The following is a 14,937-nucleotide window of genomic DNA, read 5'->3' on the forward strand; positions in this document are numbered from 1 at the left end:
AAGAATAAAAAATTAACTCCCATAACAGAGAATTATTTATTCAAATATAACGAATTTATAATTAAATTCTGTAAAACCCTGAAAACCATTATTCATTTTGTTAAAAAATTATCATCAATATTGGGTCTTAAATAAATATTCATTCCCGCAAAAGTACTGATAATATATTAAAAGGAAAATTTTATTTATCGTCAAATTGATTATTAAAGGTTTGGACACACAGAAAGCGGTCTGTCGCGGCGATCTGCGATATGGGGACGTCACACAGGTCGCGATTCTTTTGGTTAGAGCGGTCCAGTTTGGTAGCTTTCTTTTATTTGAGAAGTAGTAGTGCGTTTTCTCGTTCTTTGTTTTAATATATTGAGTATGAGCTCTAGTTTCGTCCCCGACGCTGCCGGAGCTAGGCGGCTGGTTTCCACTGAGATGTCATATGCAGTTGCAAGATTGGTCATGGGACACGGTATGTTGCGCGCCAAAATGTTCGAAATGGGCTTAGCAACGGACCCATATTGCGCTTGTGGAGACCCAGAGACAGCGGAGCACATTATTATGCAATGCGATCTTTTTAATGATTTGCGCTGTATTATTGTGACGGAGAATGGGATACCCGTTCTTCCGTTACTTTTACTGGAGAACGCGTCTGCGTATGTGGCTTTCCGCGAATTCGTACAGGCGGCCTTTGAAAGGCGGATGACCTCGGTGGTTGGTAGATGAAGTCGTAGATCTGGTTGGTTGGCTGGAGCGTGTTGTTGGAGGTTTGGTTTGGTGCGTGTTTTTCGAGTTTGTGTTGGGTGTGTGCGAGTGGGTGATTTTATTTTGTTTTATTTATTGGTAATTATGTGATTGTTGTTAATACTTTTATTGATGTTGTTGCTGTTGTTGTTGTTGAAGAAAAGACGAAGTTGGGTGAATGAAATCAATAAGAAGAGAGAACAATTAGAGGAATACCACCGCTTATGGTATCGAACTGGAGTCACATGAAGATAGGTTCTTCTAGTATTTTCGTATGTCGCGAAAATGAAATAAAAAATGAGTAATAAAGTTTCTTAACAATGGAATCTTTATTTCGTACTTACTGTGGTAAGGTGGTCTGTAATTTTGTACGACCAGATCGCTTGTCGTCGCGACAAAGACTAGCCCGCGTTCTGTTTGACAGAGATGATGATACAACATTGTGTAATACAATTAGACCGCCTGACCTCCCGTCGCGACAGACCACTTTCTGTGTGTCCAAGCCTTTAATGTTTTTATTAATTAATTAATTTTTTAAAAAAATGAAAATAATCATTGAAAATCTGCGCTTGATAGGTAATATTAAATTTGTAATCAATTGGTAGAAACGGGAAATTACTCGTATTTATTTCCTTAGCTGATAATAGTGCTGCACGAGACCGAGACGAGGCGAGACTTTATGCAGTCTCGATCTCGGTCGCTCAAGTCTCGGTCTCGTCGAGATATCTCGGTCTCGGTTTTTTGAATTTTTGTTTAAGTATTAAAAGCGGTTTGCTATTAATAATCTTTTCAAAAAATGTTATTATTTTCTAATAATTATTTTAATTTATATATTGGTAATGAAAATGTGTGTAAAAGAAGACAACTACTTACACTTCAATGCATCATATATTACTATTACTGTTATATATCTTTATATAATTTCAATTAGATGTTAAAAACGCGCCAAATGAAAGACCCAAATAACATATCTGCCTCCTATAACAAGTCGATTCGTGAAATAAAAAATACACCTCCCAACAAACTTCCCGCTCCATTAGTTATGGCTGTTGGTGAAGATAAAGAATCTGATGATTCACCTTTTGACGACGACGACGACTGCATCAATATTTTTGCACCATTTGCTCAAAAATCAGCAAATATCACCGAAGCATTGAAGACAGAAATAATTAATTACACCAAATTAGACCAAGCACCAGTAGACATTGACATTTTAGAATGGTGGAAAACACTTGAGAATTCCTTCAAAAATTTGTCTAGAATGGCAAAAGATATTTTTAGTATCTGTGCAACTTCAGGGCCATCTTAAAGATTATTTTCGCAAGCTGCGTTGATAATGACCAATAGAAGATCTTCTCTAACTTCTGACTCAGTAAAAGCTCTTTTATGTATCAATGCTTGGGCAAAGTGTATCTTAAAAACGAAAATTTGTGACAATATTTTTTAGGTGCATAGATAGTCTTTTTTTCAAATTCACTAATTCCAAAATTCTAAAATATAATTCAAATGATATCAAAGTTCAAAGTATTAGATTATTAATAGTAAAATTTATGTAATTGAATGAATGAATGATATGAATAGTGAAATTTAGTGAATTTATGTAAAAATTATGTAATTCGAAGGGGGCCGCCACGGTAGCCGAGCGGTGCGAAACCTGTGAAGCTAATGTGTATTGTGGTACTGGGTTCGATTCCCGGTCTTAGGCCTTGGATTTTATTTAATGGTTAATATGAGAAATTTACAGTAAAGTATGTTTGCTAGTCGCCTCCGTCCGCGACACCTAATTGGTAGTTGGACGTAAAGCCCCGCCTGAAAAAATAGGCGATTACTTTACCTTGCTTACTTATGTAATTCGAAGTCAAATAGATGTAGTAATATTGAACATATATAATAATATCGTATCTTTTAATAATTAATTCAATACCCGTAATGATTATTTATTAATAAAGAACACAATTTTATAATTTTGTAGCTAAAAATTAATATTTGAAAAACCGAGACGAGACCGAGATTTCTCGACGAGATATATATCATGTCTCGATCTCGGTCTCGGTCTCGGTTGCTCAAGTCTCGTCTCGGTCTCGGTCTCGGAGATTTGTCTCGTTTCTCGTGCAGCACTAGCTGATAAATTTAATTTCCATCGAAGATCAAAAAACATCGCTTCACTTTTCATGAACTCTTTTAACACGCCCTTTATTTCCTTTCAAAAGGGCTGCAACTGTTTTTTTTTAAATTTTTTTATCCAGGAAAATTTATTTTAGGGCAGTCCTAGGGACAGTAGTGCATGGAGGTTTCTTTAAAGGGCTATTTAATTTTAAGAAGAACCAAAATTATTACTGAAATCTGTTAAAAAGATATGTTTATTTCTTGATTTAAAGTTCGAATTCTGTTTTTGTTTAATGGTTAGTACCGGTATATTGTACGGTTCTAAGTATCAATGTATTTAACGAAGCAACAGATCGCCGGAAGTGCGCTGCCCTATAAGTTGCTGAAATGTTTATTTTTCATTGTTTTTGGTGAATCCGGAAGGAAGAATAGAATAACTGCCAATTTCAGTCATTTTTTTTTTTTTTTTGTTATGCCGAGCTTTCGACCTAGGGACTAGGCACATCTTCAGGGCTTATTGTCTATATAACATCTCACTCAGTTCATAAACAGACAGAACAGAAGATGACCTAGACAAGGGATGGCGAACCTTACTGAAACGTGGGTCAAATTTTGTTCATTTTTTTTTTTTTTTTTTTTAGTACTAGCTCTTGGGTCACTAATGCCCATTTGCACAAGAGTTAGGTTTAAAAATTTGTAAACTGAATATTTTCAAAACTAAACATCTTTAAAAATTCAGTTGGCTTAACGGGTAAAATGGGGACGAAACAAGTGGCTATGGAAGTCTCTTTTTACAAACATAACCTGAACAAAACCTTACAAAAGTGTGTTTTATCTGAAGAAAAATCTAAATATGGTTATTTGCTTTGGGTGTCGATTTTTTTTTAACAAACAAAATATGAGTAAAATTATACATTTTATTTGATATTTTGTAAACACTTTTGCTATATTTCAAATATACTACAAAGCATTTGTCGTCATTTGCGTTTTAGAACTGTAATGATCAAACTAAAGGTTATAGATAGCATTTAAATTGCTTTTGTGTCCAATGCGTGATTGAAAAAAATACTGCTGATTATCCGCACAATTAGAAAATCTAAATCAACCCGCGTAAACAAACAAACTAGTTGCCTAGCAATTGTGGGTCAGTGAAAAAGTTTGCGCGGGTCAGTGTCTGACCCGCGGGTCATAGGTTCGCCATCACTGACCTAGACCCTAGCTTGGCAAAATAAAAAACATTTTTTTTGTCTCGAAGGACCGCTAACTCCAAAAATTAAAAATTCGCTTGATTACAAAGATTTTCTTTTAAGTAATATTAGAAAATATATTAAAATATTAATTAAATTATATTGCGTATTAAAAGAGGAGAAACAAAGGGATCAGCGAGTACTGCTGTCATTAATTCATTCAAACAATAATTAACAATTATCCCCATTTATTAATTATGCGAATTGTGTGAATAGTGAATAATTTAAAGAGAGCTATTGTCTGTCCAGTCTGTTTAATTAGTGAAGTTGTCATAAACTTGGCAACGTCAACTGCAATCTAAACGAATATGTTGTTAACGCTAGTGACTATGGTTAATCACTGGCCCGGCGATTTAATGTATAATGTACATACAAAGAACATCTCACACTTTCAAACATGAGTGATGGAGATGGATGGACCAATGGCTTAATTAACAATCTTGTTACTTCGATCCGATCAACACGTAATCATCACCTCTACGTCTACTAATAACAAATATCATACGTAAAATAATTTCCTTGAAGCTTAAAGGTGATAAGTCAGTGATGGAAAACTTTTCGTGGAAATGATATCATTATTAATTACATTAATTTGGAATATAAGTGATAAATAATGTGCAGATATTTATCTGTTCTTGTCTTTAAATTTTATCGAATAACAGCTTTGTGTAATCCGAAGTGCATTATTCAATTTTATCAAAAATCAAAGGATTTTTGCTTTATCTATATATACAGGGTGAACCAGTAAGTATTGTCCATAGGCCTACTGTGTGTAGTACATCTAAAGTGGAGTTCAATGACGTATTGGCCAACTTCATAGTTTCCACTGTTCTTGAGTGACGTCACTTTAATTTTTTTTTTTCTAAAATCCTCACTTTTTTCCAATAAAAATGTTATTACTCAGAAATTTTTAGTCCGAATTCGATTCTGATGACACGGTTGGAAAGACAGATAAATTAGCTAAAAATTGACACCATTTCGAAGCATAAGTTATTCTCCAAACAGCCTCAATCTTCCTCCTGAATACTGGAAAAATAAAAGTAATCGAAATTTTTGAAGAAAACTCATTAGGCCCTTACGTGATCATTATCAGGACCTAGGTGCTGGCACTTTTTATAAAAGTTTCCTTGTTTAATGGGCTTTCAAACGGTATATCATTTTCCAGGATTCCTTTTATCTTCGTATGAGAAATTACGTTTGTTTTGCAAGAAAATGTGTTCACGAGCACTCAACAGTGTTAGTTATCAAGTTGTTTAATTCATTTAAAACTCTTTTAGTTGGACCAGTAGTCAATTTTTAAAGTAGATTGTCTTAAAATAAGGAAGTCAAAGGTTACAAATAGCACTTTAAAAAAAAAGAAGAAGTGGTGTCAATTTTTAGAAAATTTACCTGTCTTTCTAACCGTGTCATCAGAATCGAATTCGGACTAAAACTTTCTAAGTAATAAAATGTTTATTGGAAAAAAGTAAGGATTTTAGAAAAAAAAAAAATTGAAGTGACGTCACTCAAGAACAGTGGAAAATGTGAAGTTGTGAAGTGGACGTCTTTGAAGTCCACTTTAGATGTACTACACACAGTAGGCCTATGGACAATACTTACTGGTTCATACTGTACATATTTATTATAAATCTATAATCATACTGTCTTAAACCAAAAATAGTGACTGCAAAAAATGGGGCGTGCCTTCAAATGAATTTTAACGTGATGGAAGGTAGAAATATTTTTTACAATATTTCTTTTAATTCCAAATTTTAAAAAAACTTGCTCAAACAATCGTATCTTCTCGCCTGTAAATAAACCATTCCTTGAGTTAAACAACTATTATTATCGACTCTACAATTATCGTTAACAGGAGATACAATGTTGTGAGAATTAGCCGTCCAGATGGCGTGCTTGTTATTGTTAGCAAGTATAAACAGTTTCGAGTTAATTTTGACATGAACACTTGTAATTGTGCAGAAAAAAAAAAATCGATTGTAAAAATAGAAGAAACTATATTTAATTGCCCGATAATGAATTAATTTGGAGCAAAATTTTTGGTGTAAAAAAAGTATTTGTTCTGTAGGAGCCACATTTTTGTTTCAGTCTAAACGATTTCAATTATTAGTTACACAAAATGAGTTTTCATTATCACTTAAGGATATAAAATTTAAAGACGTAAATAAAATAAGAAGTGAATTTTAATAAAAAATCGATAAAGTAAGACAAAAATAACATTTAACTCAAAAATTATGAATTTAATTTTAAAAAGAATTAATTAAAAAATATGAAATTAATTTTTGAAAGAAATGCAAAGAAATTTGTTATTTCATCAACAATAAATATACTGAGTTAATTAAGGCGATCCCGAATCAAAATTAAAATTAAATTAAATTAAAATCAAAGTCAAAATTAGGTTTTATTACATAAAATTAATCTAATTATGAAGTGATTTAAAAAAGAAGAAAAAAACGCCTACACAAAAAGTTTAGGCCTTTTGTGTTCAATGAGTAAACGCTAGAAATGTGAAAATCGATTAAATAAAGTGGCATTACCAGCTGATTATGATAGCCTGTCCATTGCCTTTGTTAGTTTAACAAATTTGCCTAAAATGTCAGGCAATTACTATGTCTCTTATTCCATAAAAAATTAGGCTTAAAGCGGAGGTTGTTATTTATGTATGAACATTTCCAAAAAATAAAATCATAGGATTATCAAAGATAATGTGTTCTGCAACGAAATCGTTCTGTCTGAAATTCTGTCTATATAAAATAAAATCTAAGGCCATTCTTTCTGAGCCTTACTCGCAGAACAGGGTACCATTATCAGAGACTCATCGTCACATACGCCAGCGATACGTGGGTGCTTAGCAAAGAAAATGAAAAGATCCTCGAGATTTGGAAGAAAGAAAAATGTACAGAATGATAAGAAAATAAGAAAGAATCAAGAACTGTTAGGAATTGTTTGGAGAACCAGACATCGCCCAACTAAAGAAGGAGGAGATTCAGATGGATGGGACACGTAGAGAGGATGCCTGCGGAAAGGGTGCCCCGAAAACTATTAAATGAAAACCCAGGAGGCAGAAGAATTCGAGGGCGCCCTCGACTTAGTCTGGTTGGAGTGAGAAGATGGCCGCCTTAAGGCCGCAGACCGTGACGAATGGAGAGAACTTGTTGTGGAGGTCCAGGTCCTACTTTTAAGGACTACTGCACCAAATAGAAAGTAAATAACTTCTTTCTGTGGCTTCCTTTAAGAATATGGTTTATACCCAGGTATTGAAGAGAAGTATATACACTAGTAATGCTCCTATCGAAAGAGACTTCTACAGGATATCTTAGGATGGTGATGGAGGATTGTGTTGGAAGTGGACATGGCCGGCTATCCGCTTAGGACGTCACTAGAGATTCTGGATGAGAGTTTCCTGACCCGGATGTGCCTCAAGGTGAGAGAACAGGAAGGAAGCACATAGATATATTTTGGACGAGTAAGTTAACACACCTACAAAAAAATCAACTCAGAGAATGTTCATACCATCTTAGTCAAACACAAAGAAATTTTACAAACAAATTTTATATATTTTTTATTTTTTGTTTTCACATGGCAATTATTTTAATGACGTAATAATAGTAAAAGTGGTTTACGTTAATTTAGTCCAAGTACGTAATTTGTTTCTTTTTTTTGTTAGTTTTAATCCTGTGTACTGACAAAGTTGCAAACTTTTGTTTGTATTTCTGTACACAAAGGTTTGGTTTTCATTTGAAATATGCACAACAGGATGTAGGTGTGACTCTCCATTCCGCCAGACCATGGGACAGACATATGTAATACAAACTAAACCATGAAACCATGCATGCTTATCTTCATAATGTTCCTTCATGAATTTACCTTTATAATATACCTCTTTCAGGGAATTAACATTGCGTAATGAATGGCGACTAGAATTTAAAATGATTTTCCAGTATCAAAGGATCTTGGAAGTAAGTTTAAACTCAAATATGAATTAGAACAATGCGCTTCAACTCTGGCGGAAACCCTAAAAGTTATCCTCAGACTCAATGGTGATGAATTTTCGTATCAAAGCAAACCAATCAATGAAGGTATATTGATTTCTAATTCTAGCTGTTCCCAAGTGACTGAGGAAATCGACAGTCTTATACCTTCTTGATGCGGACTAAAGGAACCATTCTCAAAATATCTGGGAGGCGCACTCAACAAATATAAGCACTAGGAAATATAATGGCTTGCAGTATAATAGAAATGAGTAAGTGGTTACTCGTCTAAGATATTCCTAGACTACGTAGTAAGAAAAAGAAGATTCGCAACCTTTAGATGTATTATTGCAATATTGTTACTACGAAGAACACCATTTTAATAATAATGCTATGAGAACGAAACATGGAGTTTTTAATAATCATTCAGTTGAACTTGTTTGAATAAGGCTTATTTGATAAGCGCCCCCAGGAACATGCTAAACGAACATCTGTCTAAAACCACTAAACGTGACAAGGTAAACTGATAGAACAAGAGCGCCTTAAATGTAAGAAATTTACAAAAGGTAGAAATAAAATCAACGACGTCAATGAACTCGTCGTCACAATAGCTTAAATAATAGACAGCATTCGAAATTTCTGCTAGTCACGTAACTGTTTAAGTGAAGATTTCCCCATATGTACTAAGTAGAATATGCACCCTTTGCATTAAGTAGAAGTTCTAAAGACATGTACCCATTATTCGAACTATCTTACAATAATCAAATAAATCTTTAGAAGCATGGTATTAGTTTGAAAATTTGCTATTCAGTCATTCAAAAATCATGAAAATATAATGTTTTTTAAAAATTATAGCTTTTATTGTGCTTTTTGTTGCGTTTATTTGTGCTACAATCAGCACGTTGGCGCTATAAGTAACGGTGATAGAAGTGAATGGTAGATACAAACGAGTGGAGAAGTTACTCCAGTGGTAACACTCCAAAACATTAGACTGTTAGTCCACTCTCTTCACTAGAGAGGAGATCACGAGGCTACACTGTCTCTTAAGGCATCTTGTCCGGGTTATCAGGAAGAGTTCTTGAAGAAAGATTTTGTGCTACAGGATTTATATGAGATTGCTGGGTGAAATAGAGTTTTCTGTATCGTGTTTTAGCAACTTGTGTGACAAAAGGAATGTTAGGAACAGTGTGTATAGTCCAGGTTGGGAGGCATAAAATGGAGAGTGTACAATAGTTCGAAGTATTTTAGATTGATGAGATTTAATTCTTTGGAGATTTATGCGTTTGGTTGAACCCCACAGCTCTATTCCATATGCCAAGATAGGTTTAAAAATAGAAATATAAATCAGTCTTTTTGTTGTCCAGAGAGAGTTTTGATCTATCGTCTAAGAGTCTTTCAAGTAGTCGATATAGTCTATTTAGTTCTGTTCCTTTAAGTTTAGTGTGAGGGTTCCAAGATAGTCTTTTATTGTGCTTAAAAAGTACAACTTCCCGTTATATCAAATTTCGTAAAGAAGTGATTATAAATTTGACAAAATACACAGAAGAGTTACATGGTACGAGGGTCGTTTGATAAGTCCGTGCAAAGTCAGAGAGATAGCACTACTGGCGCGTATCGAGGATATGTTTAGTTAGTAGCATCTCTTGGAAGAACACACACCAAGTTTCAGCCAGATCGGTCTATTTCTTTGTGTTTGGCATTCGTTTGAATCGAGGAAGTCGAGTGATTTTCAAAAAATGGACGAAAAAGAATTTCGTGTGTTGATTAAACACTACTTTACGAAAGGCAAAACGCCTCAGGAGACTAAAGAGAAGCTTGATAAACATTATGGTGACTCTGCACCTTCGATTAGAACAGTTTATAAGTGGTTTCAAAATTTTCGGAGTGGCCATATGGGCACAAGTGACGCTGAACGTTCTGGACGCCCTGTTGAAGTTACCTACTCCAGAAATCATTGATAAAATCCATGATATGGTGATGGATGACAGAAGAGTGAAGGTGCGTGAGATTGCTAGTGCTGTGGGCATCTCGAATGAACGGGTACATAATATTTTGCATCAACATTTGGACATGACAAAGCTATCCGCAAAATGGGTGCCGCGATTGCTCACGCTTGACCAAAAACGAAATCGTGTGAAGTGTTGCAAGGACGGTTTGCAGCTGTTCCAGAAGAATCCGCAGGACTTTAAGCGTCGTTTCGTCACTGTGGATGAAACATGGATACATCACTACACTCCTGAGACCAAAGAACAATCTAAACAATGGATTACCAAGGGGGAATCTGCGCCAAAAAAGGCGAAGACCGTTCCTTCGGCCGGAAAGATTATGGCGACTGTCTTTTGGGATTCGCAAGGAATAATCCTCATCGACTATCTGGAAAAGGGTAAAACTATTACAGGTGCATATTATTCATCGTTATTGGACCGTTTGAAAACCGAGCTGCAAGAAAAACGCCCACGATTGGCCCACAAAAAAGTCCTTTTCCATCACGACAACGCACCAGCTCACACCTCAGCAGTTGTGGTCGCAAAATTAATGGAAATAGGGTTCCAACTCGTTTCACATCCCCCCTATTCTCCAGACTTGGCTCCCTCGGACTACTATTTGTTCCCCAATATGAAGAAATGGCTGGCGGGAGAAAGATTTTATTCAAACGAGGAGGTGATTGCAGAAACGAATGGCTATTTTTCAGACTTGGACAAATCCTATTATTCGGAAGACATCAACAAACTAGAGCAGCGTTGGACGAAGTGTATAAGCCTAAAAGGAGACTATGATGAAAAATAAAAAAGGTTTACCCCAAAAAATTAAGTAGTTTTTATTTTTGCACGGACTTTTCAAACGACCCTCGTATTGGACAAAAGAGTAATAAAAGAGTTTTGGGATTAAATTCCCTAATATTACCTTCACAATAATGGGGATTATCTCCCTTCCATGATTTGGAGGTTGAACTGTTCAACTATATTTTAGGATTCAAGCAAAAAATCCTTTCTTTTTTTTATCATGAATTTATTCTTTTCTTCTGACAACAGTTCTTTTACTTCCCAATAGTGTGATGATCTTAAATGCCATTGTTTTTCTTTCAGGGAAAGTGTGTTTTCCATCGAATATCAATATGGCGGCCTGCAAAAAATTTAAAAAAAAACTTTTTAATGTAGTCATTGATTGAGAGAAAGAAGTGTGAGCAGCATCTGAACCATTTTTATGGCGTAAATATTGAAAGTATCCTTTTAAAACTAATAAATTAGACGTATCAAACACAACTAATTTGTATTTGACTGTTTAAATGTATCGTTAGTCCAAATTACATATAATAATTATCTTGTTAAACTAGAGAAATGTTGAAGATAAAGACAGAAACTTTGCTATAAGAAGCTTTTAATTAAGATTCTAAAGTTCATCTTTACGTGTTTGATTCTTTTAGTTCGAAGTAATGACGTCATGTGATTAAGCCAGGAAATTTTGACTGTGTAAGAATTCTTGCTTCACGCTTTTCCGTTTTTGGTAGACAGAGAATCAGTCTTTTGGACTAGCCGTCTCCTTGGTGCCTTCAGCATTTTTCCCCCCCGCCGTTATGATCGTCCTTATTTTTACATTAAAGAAGATATTACTAATTTAAAAAAAACTGTCTTATTTTTAAAATATATATAAAATGGAAAATTTAAAAATGAAAAACACTTTCCACTATATAAATTATAGGTTTTCCTATTCAATTAAAAAGAAAAGTAGAAAAGAAGATGAAATAAGAAAAAAAGTGATTTAAAAGAAAATACTACAGTTGGAAGATGTTGATGGAAATGTCTTCAATGATGACAAGGGAAAAAAGAAATTAAAAAACAAAAGAAAGAAAAGCCATTTACCGTGAAAGTTTTCTATTATTTATCTCGCCGATGGGAGGAGCCCATGGGTAGAGTTCAAGGAGACCGGTACATATCACTTCATTAACCCCATTTCTTATATTATGGGAGACGTTCACCCTCTCTCTGCACCATGCTTTCCCATCCATCCTGAATGATGTCCTGAATATTCTGTTATCTCATTCCACTTTCAACTTCAAGTTCTTTATTTTATTTCAATTTTTTGTCCTTTTTTCCCCCTTTTTATACTATCCTTTGTGCTCGCATAACTTCATTACTCGTAAACTGTAAGAATCAGGACACCTAAAGATGTAAAGAGAGAGAACTTAAGGTCTTAATTGAATACTTTTTATTATGAAGTTGCTGTCTTGGTTAATAACTTAAAACATTTCTCTTTTAAGATGTCAAAATATGTATATCTAATTTGACTAAGGATACGTTTAAACAAACGAATACAACTTAATTTCTTGATTCGTCTATTTTAGTTATCTCAGAATTGTCTGATTTATCTTGAAATAGTTCTGCTGTTACTCACATTCTTTCTCTTATCACAGTGGCAATAAATTAATTAGTAACTATATTTAATTTTTGAAGAACGTTCAAATGTCCTTCATAATTAGATCAATTGTGATCTCATTTCTAAAGTTAATCTCATGCCTTTCTGAAATTGATAAACGACTCAGAGATAACCTAAAGACCAACCTTCGAACAGACAATACTAAGAAGCATTGCAACTGCACAAGTACCGGAAGCTGCGAACAGCGCCCAGTCTTTGGTATATTTCTTAAACTTTTAGCTAACTTTATTCGTAATTCAAAATGATTTCTTCAACAAAACTGCTTTGTATGCTAAGAGAATAAATGAAAACAACAAATTTCTTAGACTTAGAGCTGAAAAGGATGCTGCGCCACTGCTTAGAATATTGACAGACTTAAAAAATTTGTAAACGAAACAATAAATATTAATGCGACAGACAAAATTCTATCAATAGCAGTATCACAGAGTTGTTAATATTTCAGTAGAATTCATCCTAGAGATATAATACATTTTATAGAAAGACTGGAGTTTGACTGTTGTAGTGATCAATTAGCTGGGACCAATTCAGACAAGTTAGAGAATTTGCCATATTAGTTATAACTGGTACCAAAAAAGTACCACTAAAAACGGAAGCGTAAATACCAAGAACTCGGTTATCTTATCTACAAATAGTGGGCTAGCATAAAACCGCTTTTTTTTTGAAAAAAGAAATACCGCTCGAACAACTTCCGCACAAATTATTAACTGCCAAAAAAAAAAAAAAAATGGCCTGCACAAAAATTTAGAGCACATATGAGCACAAACAAAAAGACCAAAGCGCAACAAGGCACGTCTCAATAAAGTGAAATACAAAAAAATCTGTCACAAAAACTTACTAGTGCCTTCTTAAAAATAAAAATCCTTGCCACCTAAACTCAAAAATTGTCACTTTTTTTTGCAAAAGTCGTAGATGAAATCATAGAAATATTTCTATCCGATTCTGGTCTACTTGGACAGGAAGTTCCGGAGTTGGATATTGTCGTGGTCAATAATTAGTAACTAATGAAAATAAATAAATAAGTATAGTTGCCATTTAACAAACTTATCAGTACTGTATAATGGTAATATTTATCCAGCACCTTTGCTTCTCTCTTGTTATTACACATCCACAGCCTTCTACAGATTACTCCCCACAAGACACTTGACACAATTTACAAAAAATAACGCAAAAATACTGTGACGCATTGAATTTTTAACGAAATTTGGAATAACCGATTTTGTTTTGTTTTAACACATGCGCACTGGTTATAATATATGCTTTTTTTGTTTTTTAAAGAGTTAATAAAATGTATTTCCGTCATTCAGCAAAACCGGTAACTTTAACACTTCCGCACAGCATCCGGTCTGAATCTTCAACACTAGTTCAACCCTGCAAGAATAATTAGAAACAAGAATAATTAGAAACTATAAAACTGTAATTTATAATCTAATTTTATTTCAACTAATTATAAATTTTGCACAGAATATTACAGAATAAAATATGGCAATGGTAGAACGCCGGAAGTCGATCGTAACTAGAGGATTAGCTGTTGTACGAGAGGAATGATATTGGAGAAAACGAGTTTTTTTACCAGATCTTTGACGAAAGGGATTTCGAAGGGGACATTCAAGGATTGTGAACGGAGCGTTTAAGAATTTACGTAGAAGTATTTTTTTGGTTGTTGTAATGACTGGTTAGGCAGAGAGTTGATGACCGTATGACCAAATAGGTCGCAGTAACCGTAGATATAGAAGAACCTTTTTGTAACTTGGGTTGAGTTTGGATCGTTTGTCAAGTAGTCTGTCGAAAAGTTTGTAGCATTAGTTAGTTTCTTGTATTTTCTTGTCTATAATTGGGGATTCCGTTGACATTGTGCTTGTATTGAAACAAAAAAATTGTATTATTTTTTAAGTTCAAAGCATTTTATAAAATTTATTTCGTATTTTATTTTAAAAATGCCATCTTTAACTTGAAAAACTCATACCATCTTTTTATTATTAATAACAAAATTGAAAGAACAGCCATTTGATAATAACTTTGTATTTCTGTTGCTGACATTTGAAAAATTCATTATTTTGTCGCCAATTGATGAGCGCAATATTTTTTTTATCTTTTATATACATATTTTCTATTGTAACAATTTTAACTTATGCTCAATTGATCGTGAAAAATAAATGAACAAATGTCTTTTCAATTATTTGTCGCCTCCTTGTTCACATTTTTAACAAGTTTCATTTTAACCAAGAAAATGGTTACAAAAACAATACCGAGATTATTATTTGCAAATAAAGAGGTTGCAGACGCGAATTGTTGGAAAAAAAATTTGTGAATTTTAAAATTCTCAAAAATTACTATTAATTCGAACTTAAGACATTTACAACTTGGCTTTGAGGTCCCCTCGCCTGTAACACCTAAATGTTACCGCCAAATTCAGGTATAACAATTTAAAAAAAAAAAATTTAAGGAAAATT

The 14,937-nt window shown here is 33.9% G+C and overlaps 1 protein-coding gene and 1 long non-coding RNA gene across 20 annotated transcripts in view; one reads left to right on the forward strand and one right to left on the reverse strand.

Annotated features, from left to right (window-relative positions):
* LOC141446936 (uncharacterized) overlaps positions 1-14,937 on the reverse strand; it is a 165,195-nt gene that overhangs the window by 102,331 nt on the left and 47,927 nt on the right. Inside the window, exons 3-4 of the long non-coding RNA XR_012454010.1 lie at positions 13,566-13,855; positions 10,958-11,176 (exon numbers count right to left, since the gene is read on the reverse strand). This is a non-coding gene — a long non-coding RNA (uncharacterized lncRNA). The remainder of the gene's footprint in view (positions 1-10,957; positions 11,177-13,565; positions 13,856-14,937) is intronic.
* Positions 1-14,937, forward strand: part of LOC141446931 (diuretic hormone receptor-like) — a 323,691-nt gene that overhangs the window by 97,751 nt on the left and 211,003 nt on the right. The window lies entirely within an intron of this gene.

The sequence above is a fragment of the Rhodnius prolixus genome, unplaced genomic scaffold (assembly GCF_049639745.1).
Source record: "Rhodnius prolixus isolate KJV_2025 unplaced genomic scaffold, Rpr scaffold_7, whole genome shotgun sequence".
Taxonomy (NCBI): Eukaryota; Metazoa; Arthropoda; class Insecta; order Hemiptera; family Reduviidae; genus Rhodnius; species Rhodnius prolixus.